At 46.4% G+C, this 16,005-nt stretch overlaps 1 long non-coding RNA gene across 1 annotated transcript in view; it reads left to right on the top strand.

Moving 5' to 3' along the window:
* LOC140400111 (uncharacterized) overlaps positions 1–15,604 on the top strand; it is an 89,464-nt gene extending 73,860 nt beyond the window's left edge. The window contains exon 3 of the long non-coding RNA XR_011938051.1: positions 15,534–15,604. This is a non-coding gene — a long non-coding RNA (uncharacterized lncRNA). The remainder of the gene's footprint in view (positions 1–15,533) is intronic.
* Positions 15,605–16,005: the final 401 nt, after the last annotated feature.

Here is a 16,005-nt window from a genome sequence, read left to right on the forward strand (position 1 = left end):
ACACTGTATCAGAGAGTGAATAAATCCCACACTCACACACTGTATCAGAGAGTGAGTAAATCCCACACTCACACACTGTATCAGAGAGTGAGTAAATCCCACACTCACACACTGTATCAGAGAGTGAGTAAATCCCACACTCTCACACTGTATCAGAGATTGAGTAAATCCCACACTCACACACTGTATCAGAGAGTGAGTAAATCCCACACTCACACTCTGTATCAGAGAGTGAGTAAATCCCACACTCACACACTGTATCAGTGAGTGAGTAAATCCCACACTCACACACTGTATCAGAGAGTGAATAAATCCCACACTCACACACTGTATCAGAGAGTGAGTAATTCCCACACTCACACAAATTGGAGAGTGAGTAAATCCCACACTCACACACTATTGGAGAGTGAGTAAATCCCACACTCACACACTATTGGAGAGTGAGTAAATCCCACACTCACACACTATTGGAGAGTGAGTAAATCCCACACTCACACACTGTAACAGAGAGTGAGTAAATCCCCCCCACACACACTGTGTCAGAGAATAACTAAATCCCACACTCACACAGGATCAGAGAGTGAGTAAATCCCCCACACACTGTATCAGAGAGTGAGTAAATCCCACACTCTCACACTGTATCAGAGAGTGAGTAAATCCCATACACACACACTGTATCGGAGAGTGAGTAAATCTCACACTCACGCACTGTATCAGAGAGTGAGTAAATCCCACACACACTGTATCAGAGAGTGAGTAAATCCCACACACACTGTATCACAGAGTGAGTAAATCCCACACTCTCACACTGTATCAGAGAGTGAGTAAATCCCACACACTCACACTATTGGAGAGTGAGTAAATCCAACACTCACACACTATTGGAGAGTGAGTAAATCCCACACTCACAAACTGTATCAGAGAGTGAGTAAATCCCACACTCACACTCTGTATCAGAGAGTGAGTAAATCCCACACTCACACACTGTATCAGAGAGTGAGTAAATCCCACACTCACACACTGTATCAGAGAGTGAATAAATCCCACACTCACACACTGTATCAGAGAGTGAATAAATCCCACACTCACACACTGTATCAGAGAGTGAGTAATTCCCAGACACACACTGTATCTGAGAGTGAGTAAATCCCACACTCACACACTATATCAGAGAGTGAATAATTCCCACACTGACACACTGTCTCAGAGAGTGAGTAAATCCGACACTCTCACACTTCATCAGAGAGTGAGTAAATCCCACACTCACACCCTGTATCAGAGAGTCAGTAAATCCCACACTCACACTGTACCTGTGAGTGAGTAAATTCCACACTCACTGTATCAGAGTGAGTAAATCCCACACTCACACACTATTGAAGAGTGAGTAAATCCCACACACACACACTGTATCAGACAGTGAGTAAATCCCACACTCACACACTGTATCAGAGAGTGAGTAAATCCCACACTCACACACTGTATCAGAGAGTGAGTAAATCCCAAACTCACATACTGTATCACAGAGTGAGTAAATCCCACACTCACACTCTGTATCAGAGAGTGAGTAAATCCCACACTCACACTGTATCAGAGAGTGAGTAAATCCCACACTCTCACACTGTATCAGAGAGTGAGTAAATCCCACACTCACACTCTGTATCAGAGAGTGAGTAAATCCCACACTCACACACTGTATCAGACCGTGAGTAAATCCCACACTCTCACACTGTATCAGAGAGTGAATAAATCCCACACTCACACACTGTATCAGAGAGTGAGTAAATCCCACACTCACACCCTGTATCAGAGAGTCAGTAAATCACACACTCACACTGTACCTGTGAGTGAGTAAATTCCACACTCACTGTATCAGAGTGAGTAAATCCCACACTCACACACTATTGGAGAGTGAGTAAATCCCACACTCACACACTATTGGAGAGTGAGTAAATCCCACACTCACACACTATTGGAGAGTGAGTAAATCCCACACTCACACACTGTAACAGAGAGTGAGTAAATCCCCCCCACACACTCTGTGTCAGAGAATGACTAAATCCCACACTCGCACAGGATCAGAGAGTGAGTAAATCCCACACTCTCACACTGTATCAGAGAGTGAGTAAATCCCACACTCACACACTGTATCAGAGAGTGAGTAAATCCCACACTCACACTCTGTATCAGAGAGTGAGTAAATCCCACACTCACACACTGTATCAGTGAGTGAGTAAATCCCACACTCACACACTGTATCAGAGAGTGAATAAATCCCACACTCACACACTGTATCAGAGAGTGAGTAAATCCCACACACACACACTGTATCAGAGAGTGAGTAAATCCCACACTCACACACTGTATCAGAGAGTGAGTAAATCCCACACTCTCACACTGTATCAGAGAGTGAGTAAATCCCACACTCACACACTGTATCAGAGAGTGAGTAAATCCCACACTCACACTCTGTATCAGAGAGTGAGTAAATCCCACACTCACACACTGTATCAGTGAGTGAGTAAATCCCACACTCACACACTGTATCAGAGAGTGAATAAATCCCACACTCACACACTGTATCAGAGAGTGAGTAAATCCCACACTCACACACTGTATCAGAGAGTGAGTAAATCCCACACTCACACCCTGTATCAGAGAGTCAGTAAATCACACACTCACACTCTGTATCAGACAGTGAGTAAATCCCACACTCTCACACTGTATCAGAGAGTGAGTAAATCCCACACTCACACACTGTATCAGAGAGTGAGTAATTCCCAGACACACACTGTATCTGAGAGTGAGTAAATCCCACACTCACACACTATATCATAGAGTGAGTAAATCCGACACTGACACACTGTCTCAGAGAGTGAGTAAATCCCACACTCTCACACTTCATCAGAGAGTGAGTAAATCCCACACTCACACCCTGTATCAGAGAGTCAGTAAATCACACACTCACACTGTACCTGTGAGTGAGTAAATTCCACACTCACTGTATCAGAGTGAGTAAATCCCATGCTCACACACTATTGGAGAGTGAGTAAATCCCACACTCACACACTATTGGAGAGTGAGTAAATCCCACACTCACACACTATTGGAGAGTGAGTAAATCCCACACTCACACACTGTAACAGAGAGTGAGTAAATCCCCCCCCCCACACACACTGTGTCAGAGAATGACTAAATCCCACACTCACACAGGATCAGAGAGTGAGTAAATCCCCCACACACTGTATCAGAGAGTGAGTAAATCACACACTCACACACTGTATCAGAGAGTGAGTAAATCCCACACTCACACACTGTATCAGAGAGTGAGTAATTCCCAGACACACACGGTATCTGAGAGTGAGTAAATCACACACTCACACACTGTATCAGAGAGTGAGTAAATCCCATACTCACACACTGTTTCAGAGAGTGAGTAAATCTTACACTCACGCACTGTATCAGAGAGTGAGTAAATCCCACACACACTGTATCAGAGAGTGAGTAAATCCCACACACACTGTATCAGAGAGTGAGTAAATCCCACACTCTCACACTGTATCAGAGAGTGAGTAAATCCCACACTCGCACACTATTGGAGAGTGAGTAAATCCCACACTCACACACTGTATCAGACAGTGAGTAAATCCCACACTCTCACACTGTATCAGAGAGTGAATAAATCCCACACTCACACACTGTATCAGAGAGTGAGTAATTCCCAGACACACACTGTATCTGAGAGTGAGTAAATCCCACACTCACACACTATATCAGAGAGTGAGTAAATCCCACACTGACACACTGTCTCAGAGAGTGAGTAAATCCCACACTCTCACACTTCATCAGAGAGTGAGTAAATCCCACACTCACACCCTGTATCAGAGAGTCAGTAAATCACACACTCACACTGTACCTGTGAGTGAGTAAATTCCACACTCAGTGTATCAGAGTGAGTAAATCCCACACTCACACACTATTGGAGAGTGAGTAAATCCCACACTCACACACTATTGGAGAGTGAGTAAATCCCACACTCACACACTATTGGAGAGTGAGTAAATCCCACACTCACACACTGTAACAGAGAGTGAGTAAATCCCCCCCACACACACTGTGTCAGAGAATGACTAAATCCCACACTCACACAGGATCAGAGATTGAGTAAATCCCACACTCTCACACTGTATCAGAGAGTGAGTAAATCCCACACTCACACACTGTATCAGAGTGAGTAAATCCCACACTCACACTCTGTATCAGAGAGTGAGTAAATCCCACACTCACACACTATCAGTGAGTGAGTAAGTCCCACACTCACACACTGTATCAGAGAGTGAATAAATGCCACACTCACACACTGTATCAGAGAGTGAGTAAATCCCACACTCACACACTGTATCAGAGAGTGAGTAAATCCCACACTCACACACTGTATCAGAGAGTGAGTAAATCCCACACTCTCACACTGTATCAGAGAGTGAGTAAATCCCACACTCACACACTGTATCAGAGAGTGAGTAAATCCCACACTCACACTCTGTATCAAAGAGTGAGTAAATCCCACACTCACACCCTGTATCAGAGAGTCAGTAAATCACACACTGACACACTGTCTCAGAGAGTGAGTAAATCCCACACTCTCACACTTCATCAGAGAGTGAGTAAATCCCACACTCACACCCTGTATCAGAGAGTCAGTAATTCACACACTCACACTGTACCTGTGAGTGAGTAAATTCCACACTCACTGTATCAGAGTGAGTAAATCCCATGCTCACACACTATTGGAGAGTGAGTAAATCCCACACTCACACACTATTGGAGAGTGAGTAAATCCCACACTCACACACTATTGGAGAGTGAGTAAATCCCACACTCACACACTGTAACAGAGAGTGAGTAAATCCCCCCCCACACACACTGTGTCAGAGAATGACTAAATCCCACACTCACACAGGATCAGAGAGTGAGTAAATCCCCCACACACTGTATCAGAGAGTGAGTAAATCACACACTCACACACTGTATCAGAGAGTGAGTAAATCCCACACTCACACACTGTATCAGAGAGTGAGTAATTCCCAGACACACACGGTATCTGAGAGTGAGTAAATCACACACTCACACACTGTATCAGAGAGTGAGTAAATCCCATACTCACACACTGTATCAGAGAGTGAGTAAATCTCACACTCACGCACTGTATCAGAGAGTGAGTAAATCCCACACACACTGTATCAGAGAGTGAGTAAATCCCACACACACTGTATCAGAGAGTGAGTAAATCCCACACTCTCACACTGTATCAGAGAGTGAGTAAATCCCACACTCGCACACTATTGGAGAGTGAGTAAATCCCACACTCACACACTGTAACAGAGAGTGAGTAAATCCCACACGCACACACTGTGTCACAGTCTGAGTAAATCCCACTCTCTCTCTCACACACACCCACTCTCTCTCACACACACACACTCTCTCTCACACACACCCACTCTCTCTCTCTCACACTCATCCACTCTCTCTCTCACACACACCCACTCTCTCTCACACACACCCACCATTTTCACTTGCCTTTAATGTGACAGGTGAGCCTGCTCGGTCCCCACGATCTCACTTGCTTTGTTGTTCAATGTTACATTTCTGATACTGACTCCAGCTGATGATTGAAGATCTCACTGCATCCATTGAAAAAAATACAGAGGTTTGTCCTGGAACTCGCCCTGCTTACTCTTCAAATGTCTTTGACATTTTGAGGGTTTTAAACTTTCATTTGCCAGTAATTCCCGACATGTAACACCCATGAAATTTGACTCCTGATTGCAGTGGCACAATTTATAAACCCACCCCTCAAATACTCATCATTGTGCTGCTTTGTTCCTGTTTTCAGCTTCTTCATGGGTTGTTCACCAGAGGCCCTGGAGTTCACTCCAGCACTGCTGGCAGCTGCAAAATGGAGGAATCTCTCTCGGGCCCAGAACACGTGATGTCAGCGTACGGGGCGTGTGACCTGCTCGCTGGCGCCGCCTCCGGTGGGAGTAGTCCAGAATTTGCTGAACAAAACAGGCCCGGGACAACGCACTGACATCAGGAGGAGCCGGTCCAACTTGCTGGGCTCCAGGCCTGCGCACTACTTGATAAGAGACGCATGCGCGGAATGGCCGACAATCTCAAACGTCCATCATGGTTGGCATTTGTAAACACTAGTCGTGACCATTGGCCATTCCTTCCGCGATCTGGATAACTACCACCCTCCTGAAACCTTCATGAGATCGACCCACAGGTCACGACCCTGAGCTTGAAAACCCCGGGCCTATGGTATCCTTGTCTCTATTCGCCGAGGCACAGAGTTTAAGAAAAGGCAGGTTATGCAGGAACTGTATAAAACATTGGTTAGGCCTTAGCTAGAGTAATACTCACACACACACTGTATCAGACAGTGAGTAAATCCCACACTCACACACTGTATCAGAGAGTGAGTAAATCCCACACTCACACTCTGTATCAGAGAGTGAGTAAATCCCACACCCACACACTGTATCAGAGAGTGAGTAAATCCCACACTCACACACTGTATCAGAGAGTGAATAAATCCCACACTCACACACTGTGTCAGAGAGTGAGTAAATCCCACACTCACACACTGTATCAGAGAGTGAGTAATTCCCAGACACACACTGTATCTGAGAGTGAGTAAATCCCACACTCACACACTATATCAGAGAGTGAGTAAATCCCACACTGACACACTGTCTCAGAGAGTGAGTAAATCCCACACTCTCACACTTCATCAGAGAGTGAGTAAATCCCACACTCACACCCTGTATCAGAGAGTCAGTAAATCACACACTCACACTGTACCTGTGAGTGAGTAAATTCCACACTCACTGTATCAGAGTGAGTAAATCCCACACTCACACACTGTAACAGAGAGTGAGTAAATCCCACACTCACACACAGTGTCAGAGAATGACTAAATCACACACTCACACAGGATCAGAGAGAGAGTAACCCCCCCCCCCCCCCACACACACACACTGTGTCAGAGAATGATTAAATCCCACACTCACACAGGATCAGAGAGTTAGTAAATCCCACACACACTGTATCAGAGAGTGAGTAAATCCCACACTCTCTCACTGTGTTAGAGAGAGAGTAAATCGCACTCTCACACACTGTATCAGAGAGTGAGTAAATCCCACACTCTCACACTGTATCAGAGAGTGAGTAAATCCCACACTCACACACCGTATCAGAGAGTGAGTAAATCCCTCACTGTATCAGAGAGTGAGTAAATCCCACACTCACAAACTGTATCAGAGAGTGAGTAAATCCCACACTCACACACTGTATCAGAGAGTGAGTAAATCCCACACACTCACACTGTATCAGAGAGTGAGTAAATCCCACACACACACAGTGTCAGAGAGTGAGTAAATCCCACACTCACACTATCAGAGAGTGAGTAAATCCCACACTCACACACTGTATCAGAGAGTGAGTAAATCCCACACTCACACGCTGTATCAGAGAGTGAGTAAATCCCACACTCACACTGTATCAGAGAGTGAGTAAATCCCACACTCACACACTGTATCAGAGTGATTAAATCCCACACTCTCACATTATCAGAGAGTGAGTAAATCCCACACTCACACACTGTATCAGAGAGTGAGTAAATCCCACACTCACACACTGTATCAGAGAGTGAGTAAATCCCACACTCACACACCGTATCAGAGAGTGAGTAAATCCCACACTGTATCAGAGAGTGAGTAAATCCCACACTGTATCAGAGAGTGAGTAAATCCCACACTCACAAACTGTATCAGAGTGAGTAAATCCCACACACTCACACTGTATCAGAGAGTGAGTAAATCCCACACTCTCACACTGTATCAGAGAGAGTAAATCCCACACTCTCACACTATCAGAGAGTGAGTAAATCCCACATTCACACACTGTGTCAGAGAGTGAGTAAATCCCACACTCACACACTTTATCAAAGAGTGAGTAAATCCCACTCACACACTATATCAGAGAGTGAGTAAATCCCACACTCACAGTGTATCAGAGAGTGAGTAAATCCCACACTCTCACACTGTATCAGAGAGTGAGTAAATCCCTCACTTACACACTGTATCAGAGAGTGATTAAATCCCACACTTACACACTGTATCAGAGAGTGAGTAAATCCCACACTCTCACACTGTGTTAGAGAGTGAGTAAATCGCACTCTCACACACTGTATCAGAGAGTGAGTAAATCCCACACTCACAAACTGTATCAGAGTGAGTAAATCCCACACTCACACACTGTATCAGAGTGTGAGTAAATCCCACACTCACAAGCTGTATCAGAGTGAGTAAATCCCACACACTCACACTGTATCAGAGAGTGAGTAAATCCCACACTCTCACACAATATCAGAGAGTGAGTAAATCCCACACTCACACACTGTATCAGAGAGTGAGTAAATCCCACACTCACAAACTGTGTCAAAGTGAGTAAATCCCACACTCTCACATATTACAAGACACTCACAGTTCCTGAATGAATCCCACACTCCCGCACTGTCTCTCTGTGCTGAAGGGTCCCTCTCACCGACAGCCAGGTGACTTTTCCCGGTGGATCTTTACACATTGACAAACTGGGACTGGAGCCATTCTTTCTGAAATGTATTCCTTGTTTGTAATATGATTGCCATGATGTGGAGATGCCGGCGTTGGACTGGGGTGAGCACAGTACGAAGTCTTACAACACCAGGTTAAAGTCGAACAGGTTTGTTTCGATGTCACTAGCTTTCGGAGCGCTGCTCCTTCCTCAGGTGACTAAATCCTCACAGACTGTATCAGAGCATAAGTGTATTCCACACACACACTGTATCAGAGAGTGAGTACACCGGAGGAAGGAGCAGCGCTCCGAAAGCTAGTGACATCGAAACAAACCTGATGGACTTTAACCTGGTGTTGTAAGACTTCGTACTGGAATATGATTGTAATCTGAGGTTCATGATTGGTGCAAAATCCTAATTCTGATTCGTCTGTTTTTATATCCAGTCAAATAAACGGAACATAACTGGTTGTCCTCATTCTCACAATGTCCAATCACAATCATTCCTTTCCCCATTCCTCATTAGCATAGATGTCAGGCTCTGTCTATTTAATCAGCGCTCGGAAGGGGTTTGCTTTATTTCTGGGTGATATTGACGATGGCTGACGAGAAGAAACCAACATCGAAACCAGCTTCCAAGAAAGGAGCCAAGAAAGTCATTAAGAAACCGGCAGTAAAGGGCGGCAAGAAGCGGCGAAAGTCGAGGAAGGAGAGTTACTCCATCTACATCTACAAAGTGATGAAGCAGGTTCACCCCGACACCGGCATCTCCTCCAAGGCCATGAGCATCATGAACTCCTTCGTCAACGATATTTTCGAGCGCATCGCGGGTGAGGCTTCCCGCCTGGCCCATTACAACAAGCGCAGCACCATCAGCTCCCGGGAGATCCAGACCGCCGTGCGCCTGCTGCTGCCCGGGGAACTGGCCAAGCATGCCGTGTCGGAAGGGACAAAGGCGGTGACCAAGTACACCAGCTCCAAGTAAAACTGTTCTCAAACTCATCAAACCCAACGGCTCTTTTAAGAGCCACTCACAACTTCTGGAAAGCAGCCAAACCATCATTTTTTTAATTACTGGTTTATTTCTATTATGAATAGCCAAACCTGTTTTAATAGCGTTTCACTAGAACAGCATCCTGTGTAATGCCGAGTTATCGTCCTGTCGATCTTTGTGTCTTGTCTATAAAGTCCCATCATTTAGTTACTGCTCGGTGACTCTTTGGCCTCTGACTCGTTCATACTCGGCGCTGTAGCTGGATTTGGAGAGAATAGAACTCCAAAATCTCCCTTTGCATTTATGTTCGGGTTTACTCTCAATAATCGATCAGTTTATTTGGAGCACCCCGGTGGTGGGAAAACTCCATTTCAATACTGACACTAGCTCCAAACTGCTCACTCCACTTTTAACACTAAGGAAGCGGGAGCAGTCTGCAATGGGAACAAATGTTATTGTTTGCAGGTGGATCTAAATTAGACACTGCCGACGGCTGAGAGCGTTTTAAACAGCAGCCGGATTAAACCTGTGGAGACAGTTCACGTTTCGGATCTCAATGTCCCTTCTACAGATCTTAAACGTTTCTCTCCACAGATTCTCCCAGATATGCTGAGTTTTTCCAGCATTCTCTCATTAATTCACATTTGCAGCATCCGCATTATTTTGCTTTAATTTATTTTGGGTTTGTTCTGTTAGAGAGAAAACCCGAAATCAGAAACTGACAGATAAAGGGAAACTAGACTCGGGAAAGAGAGAAAATCCAACAATCTTATACTCAAAACTCAAATGATTTATTCACATGTTTTACGGTCCCTGTTCAATTTTATCTCTTATCTTTTGGCGCTCTTTTAAGCTTTGAAATAAATATTCGGTTGGAATCTGAACATTTGGCGCCCAAACTTTCCGCCCTCAGCACCGTGGAGTCTCCTGATTGGTGCTTCAAACAGACATCTGATTGGTCAGTTTGTGCCAGGCTCCACAATGTTGTTCAGATAACCAATCAGCAATGTGTGCACCGCCATTCCTCCTGAAGCTATAAGAGAAGTGAATGTGGGCGAGTTTCCTCATTCTGTTTGAAAGTGTTTGTGACATTGGGACAATGTCTGGAAGAGGAAAGACCGGCGGTAAAGCTCGGGCCAAGGCCAAGTCTCGCTCCTCCCGGGCTGGACTGCAGTTCCCGGTGGGTCGTGTTCACAGGCTCCTGAGAAAGGGCAACTATGCCCAGCGTGTGGGGGCCGGAGCCCCGGTCTATCTGGCTGCTGTGCTCGAGTATCTGACCGCTGAAATCCTCGAGCTGGCCGGCAACGCGGCCCGGGACAACAAGAAGACCCGCATCATCCCCAGGCACCTGCAGCTGGCCGTCCGCAACGACGAGGAGCTCAACAAGCTGCTGGGAGGGGTGACCATCGCTCAGGGCGGGGTGCTGCCTAATATCCAGGCCGTGCTGCTGCCCAAGAAAAGCAGCGCTGGCGCCGGCAAGAAGTGAAGCGACCATTCTTTAATCTAATAACCCAAAGGCTCTTTTCAGAGCCACTCACTTTATCTGAAAAAGGGTGACCTGTTCTCGATCCGCTTAGTGCCGTGTTTGTGAGAATTTCCCAGAGGCTTCCGGCTGGAATGAGCTTCCCCTGTATTGTTGGTATTTACCGGGGGACGGCAATTTTTAGCGGGCAGGCTTTCCTAAACTGACCATTTATGTGCAATGGGTGAGCGGGGTTTCAGATTTCATTCCCGCTCTCATTACAATGTTCACTATGTGCGGTTCAGGTCTGACTTGGGAGAAAGCTTTTGTGATTCAGACTCTACAGCAGATTCATGTCGCCTTGGAATGTGAAAAGAGAGATCAATGATGGGAAATATTGGTGTATTTTAACGCTACACTGCCTCCTTACTCGTAAACCAGCTCGGTACATTATGCTGCTGCCATTCTCAGGTCAGTGCTCTCAATGTGAGGATTTGGGCGGCTCTTAAAAGAGCCTTTGGGATTTGTTAAATTGTCAAATGGATTTTCTCAGCCGCCGAATCCATAGAGAGTGCGGCCCTGGCGTTTGAGAGCGTAAACCACATCCATGGCGGTGACGGTCTTGCGCTTGGCGTGTTCAGTGTAGGTGACTGCGTCCCTGATCACATTCTCCAGGAAAACCTTCAGCACCCCGCGAGTCTCCTCATAGATCAAACCCGAGATGCGCTTGACGCCGCCACGGCGAGCCAGGCGGCGGATTGCTGGTTTGGTGATGCCCTGGATGTTATCACGAAGCACTTTGCGGTGCCGCTTTGCTCCACCTTTGCCCAGTCCTTTGCCTCCTTTCCCTCTGCCAGACATGATGCTTGTTCAGTCAAATCGCTGCCGAATGAGAGACGAGCTGCTGCTCTTTCCTTTATTATACAGCCCGCCCCGACCTGACTGAGAAAGAGAGGCGGAGAACAGACTGAGTGACAGACAGAGCAGTGAAATGTCTTTGATCAGCCAGCTCCTCCTCCTGCCTGCTCCAACCCACATTTTATATTCCAAACAGAAGTGAAAAGAGCGCGCTGAACAACACGTACAACTGCAACATGATGGGCTGCACAGTGGTCAGCACTGCTGCCTCACAGCGCCAGGGACCCGGGTTCACTCTGACCCTGACATTCTGTGTCTGTGTGGGTTTCCTCCCACAAAGATACGCAGATTCGGTGGATTGGCCATGCTAAATTAACCCTTTGTGTCTCCGGGTGTGTATTAGGTGGAGTTGCGAGGGAGTGGGCCTGGGTAGGTTTGCTCTTTCAGAGAGTCGCTGTGGACTCGATGGACTGAATGGCCTCCTGCACTGTAGTAATTATATGGGAAGGATCTCGGTGTTGCTGGACGTGGCGCAGGTCTGGCCCATTCCCCAGTCCTGCGCGCAGCAGTCACCCGAGTCATCATCAGGTTCATCTGGAGATCACAGGGACCCATATACAAACAGAAGGGACAGCATGTACAAATCTCTGGATAATGGAGGGAGAAACATACACAAGGCCGGCCTCCCCGATGTTCACCTTTGTGTGTGACTACATCAAGCTGTGCGTGTACCCCCAGTACACAAACACCAAGTGTCACTACGTACTGAGGTTCTACGTGTCCCCGGTGTTACGAACGATGTGTCTGGCCTCATTGCCGCAGGATGCTCTGGTAGTTGGACCATGTCGTAACACCTGTCCCTCATGGAAACATTTGTTCTGGAAAACACCTTTGACCACAAGGCGGTCAAGCAGTGGTCTGCACGTAATGTCCTCGAGGCCCTTATGGAAAAAGAGACGGTGGATCATGTCAGATGGTTCCCCTGAGCAGACTCTCAGAGGCATCTGGCAGATCATCTCATCACCAGAACTTTCAAACACGCACCAAGCCCCAGCTTGGCTGGTGGTGAGCAGGGCTCTCCCGGCAGATCCTTCATGCACTCCCGAAGTCTCAACGCCGTCACACGCTGCTCGCGAAGTGGCTGGGGGGGGGGGGGGGGGGGGAGGCGCGAAATGGTCACTCACCTCCATGTGGAATGTGCCTTTCCAAAAAAGGTCTGGAGAGTGAAAGTTCATGGATGACACCAAGGTTGGTGTGAGTGGCAGAGAGTGTTGAGGATTGTCAGAGGATACAGCAGGACATACAAAGGATGGAGACTTGGGCAGAGAAATGGCAAATGGAGTTTAATCTGGACAAATGGGAGGTAATGCATTTTGGTAGGTTTAACATAGAGGGGAAATATACCGTAAATGGCAAAACTCTTAGGAATATAGAAAGTCGGAGAGATCTGGACACGCAGGTCCACAGATCTTTGAAGGTGGCAATGGAAGTGGACAAGGTCGTCAACAAAGCAGACGGAATGCCAGCTTTCATTGGACGGGGCATTAAATATAAAAACTGGCAAGTTATGCTACAGCTGTACAGAACGTTGGTAAGGATGCAAATGGAATATTGTGCACAATTCTGGTCGCCACCTTACCAGAAGGCTGTGCAGGCTTTGGAGAGGATGCAGAGGAGGTTTATCAGGCTGTTGCCTGGTCTGGAAAGTGAGCTTTATGGAGAGGCTGAATAGACTCGGACTGTTTTCATTAGAAAGACAGAGATGTGATCTGATAAAGGCCGACCAAATTATGAGCGGCATGGATAGAGTGAATGGGCAGGCAATCTTTCCCAGGGTGGAGGGGCCAGTCACCAGGGGGCATAAATTTAAGGTGTACAGGGTAAAGTTTACAGAGGATGTGCGAGGCAGGTTTTTTTACACAGACAGTGGGGAGAGCATGGACCGCGTTGCCAGGGGAGGTTGTGGTAGCAGCTACATTACGGCGGTCAAAAATCATCTTGACAAACACATGGATCGGATGGGTAGAGAGGGATACGGCACAAGGAAGTGCTGAGGGTTTTGGCAAAGTTTGGTATCATGACCGGTACAGGTTTGGACGGCCGAAGGTCCTGCTCCTGTGCTGTATTGTTCTTTGTTTGAGAGATGCAGTGGGATTTGTCCAGGTTCAGCCCGAGCAGCTCTGTGACACAGGAATCTGTGCTCTACGGGCTATTCCCAGGGGGGGACACTGAGACAAACATCAACTGCTGCTTGAGGATCATAAACTCGGTGAAAGACTCTCTTTGGTCTGCCTGTAACCTGTTGATCTTCCAGGGTAAAGAATTGTCCTCGACTGAGTGTTGCAGACTGGCACATTCCAAAGTCCAGGACTACGTGCTGAGGGACGCACTCAAGCTTGGGGTACCCGGCACCAAGGCTCAATGGGGAGAGGCCACTGTGTAAGTTCTTGCAGCAAATGTACACCAAGAGGCTGGTAACCGGGTAAAACCCCTCGGTCTGTGTGAGTAACACTAAAGAGGGGCTGGTAACTGTGTAAAATCCACCTCGTATGTGTGATTAACACGAAATGTTTAAAATTATTGAAGCTTTACAGGGTGGAACATGACTGATGTAGATATTTTGAGAAGAATTGTAATGTAAATATTGAAATGTGTGTAATGTCCTCATTATCCAACTGAAGAAATTCAAGTAAATCTGGACCTCTGGAGAAAATGTAAATATTATTGTACGAAACGATGTTATTGTGATGACAATTTGAAATGTTTGACCATGTTTATTTCAAGGGATTTTATAAATGAAGTATATTTTTGAAAATAACTTGTGTGCTTCTATGAAAAATGAAGTCAGTCAGTGAAATGGTAGTTTGCAGAAAGTGTGAGTTTGAGGGGCTGAGTGACAGAGTAATAACAAACAAGCTGCAGGCAATGACTGCAAATTGAATCTCTCATTGGGACAAACACACAGCTACAAAGGTGATTGGTTGAGCCCGAGGGCGCAGGGCCACTTGCAGCCACACACACACAGTCCCCCCAACACGGGCTCGGTAGGAGGTTTTGCTCTCTATGCGATGACAGTGAAATGGGGAATACTCCCATTGATTCTCAACGCGGAATTGCTTGGGGATCTGCGCATGCCCGGCGTAACCGCTTGCCTGTCGTCATTCAGGTATTTAGAGCGCATGCGCAGCCCCTCTCCCGCACACTCCATTTGGTCAGTGAGTGGAATCGCTTTGTTGAAACTGAGGGAAATGTCAATGTCAGGGCCCAGGTCAGCGAGGAAACAGCGTTCTCATTGCAGCAGCACCTCCATCTGGGAGTGTGAGCAAAGAGGCTCAGAGATCATTACTGACTCGGGGGGTGTTCAGGGAAAATCGGGGGCTGTTTGCAAGAGGCGCAGCGGAGCACGATCTTGTTCCGGGACTTGGAGTGAGCGGGCGGAGGGAGAGCTTTTTCTGGGCCTGGTTTATTTGTCTGATTCTGGGTCAGGTTTTGGAGAGTATTTTCTTTATTTTACTGATTATCAGTTGAAAGAATGGATTGATCTATCATTGACCTCATCTGACCCTAACTTACAAGAAATTTGTTTTCTTCTTCCTCGTTCAACAGACGAAAAGATGAGTTCCAAGATGATGATGATGATTCCTCAGCAACGTGAATGTGCAGCCGTCTCCTTCTAACTGACAGTAAGTACAATATTAATGCAACATTGCAGAGACACAAACACAACATCATCTCCACCGTCACTGAGCAGAAGCAGTCAGATTCGCAGAGACCTCAAGTCCCAGATGAACATGTCCAATCCAACAGTCCTCTTTATCCAATTGAAGAAATTCAAGTAAATCTGGACTTCTGGAGAAAATGTAAATATTATTTACAGATACACGAGAGGGCAGGTGGGATAATTTTCCACAATTCACCCCTACTCTCTCATGGAATGTTGGATCAACTTTTGACAACAGCGTTTCATCTGTAAAGTAATCAGTATAGTATTAATTAGGCTATAGATTCAGCAATCAATGTGCAAGTATCCATTGGCACTTTTTTGTAACTTTCTTAGTTTAAAATATTTCAGAAGCAA

The sequence above is a fragment of the Scyliorhinus torazame genome, chromosome 24 (assembly GCF_047496885.1).
Source record: "Scyliorhinus torazame isolate Kashiwa2021f chromosome 24, sScyTor2.1, whole genome shotgun sequence".
NCBI lineage: Eukaryota > Metazoa > Chordata > Chondrichthyes > Carcharhiniformes > Scyliorhinidae > Scyliorhinus > Scyliorhinus torazame.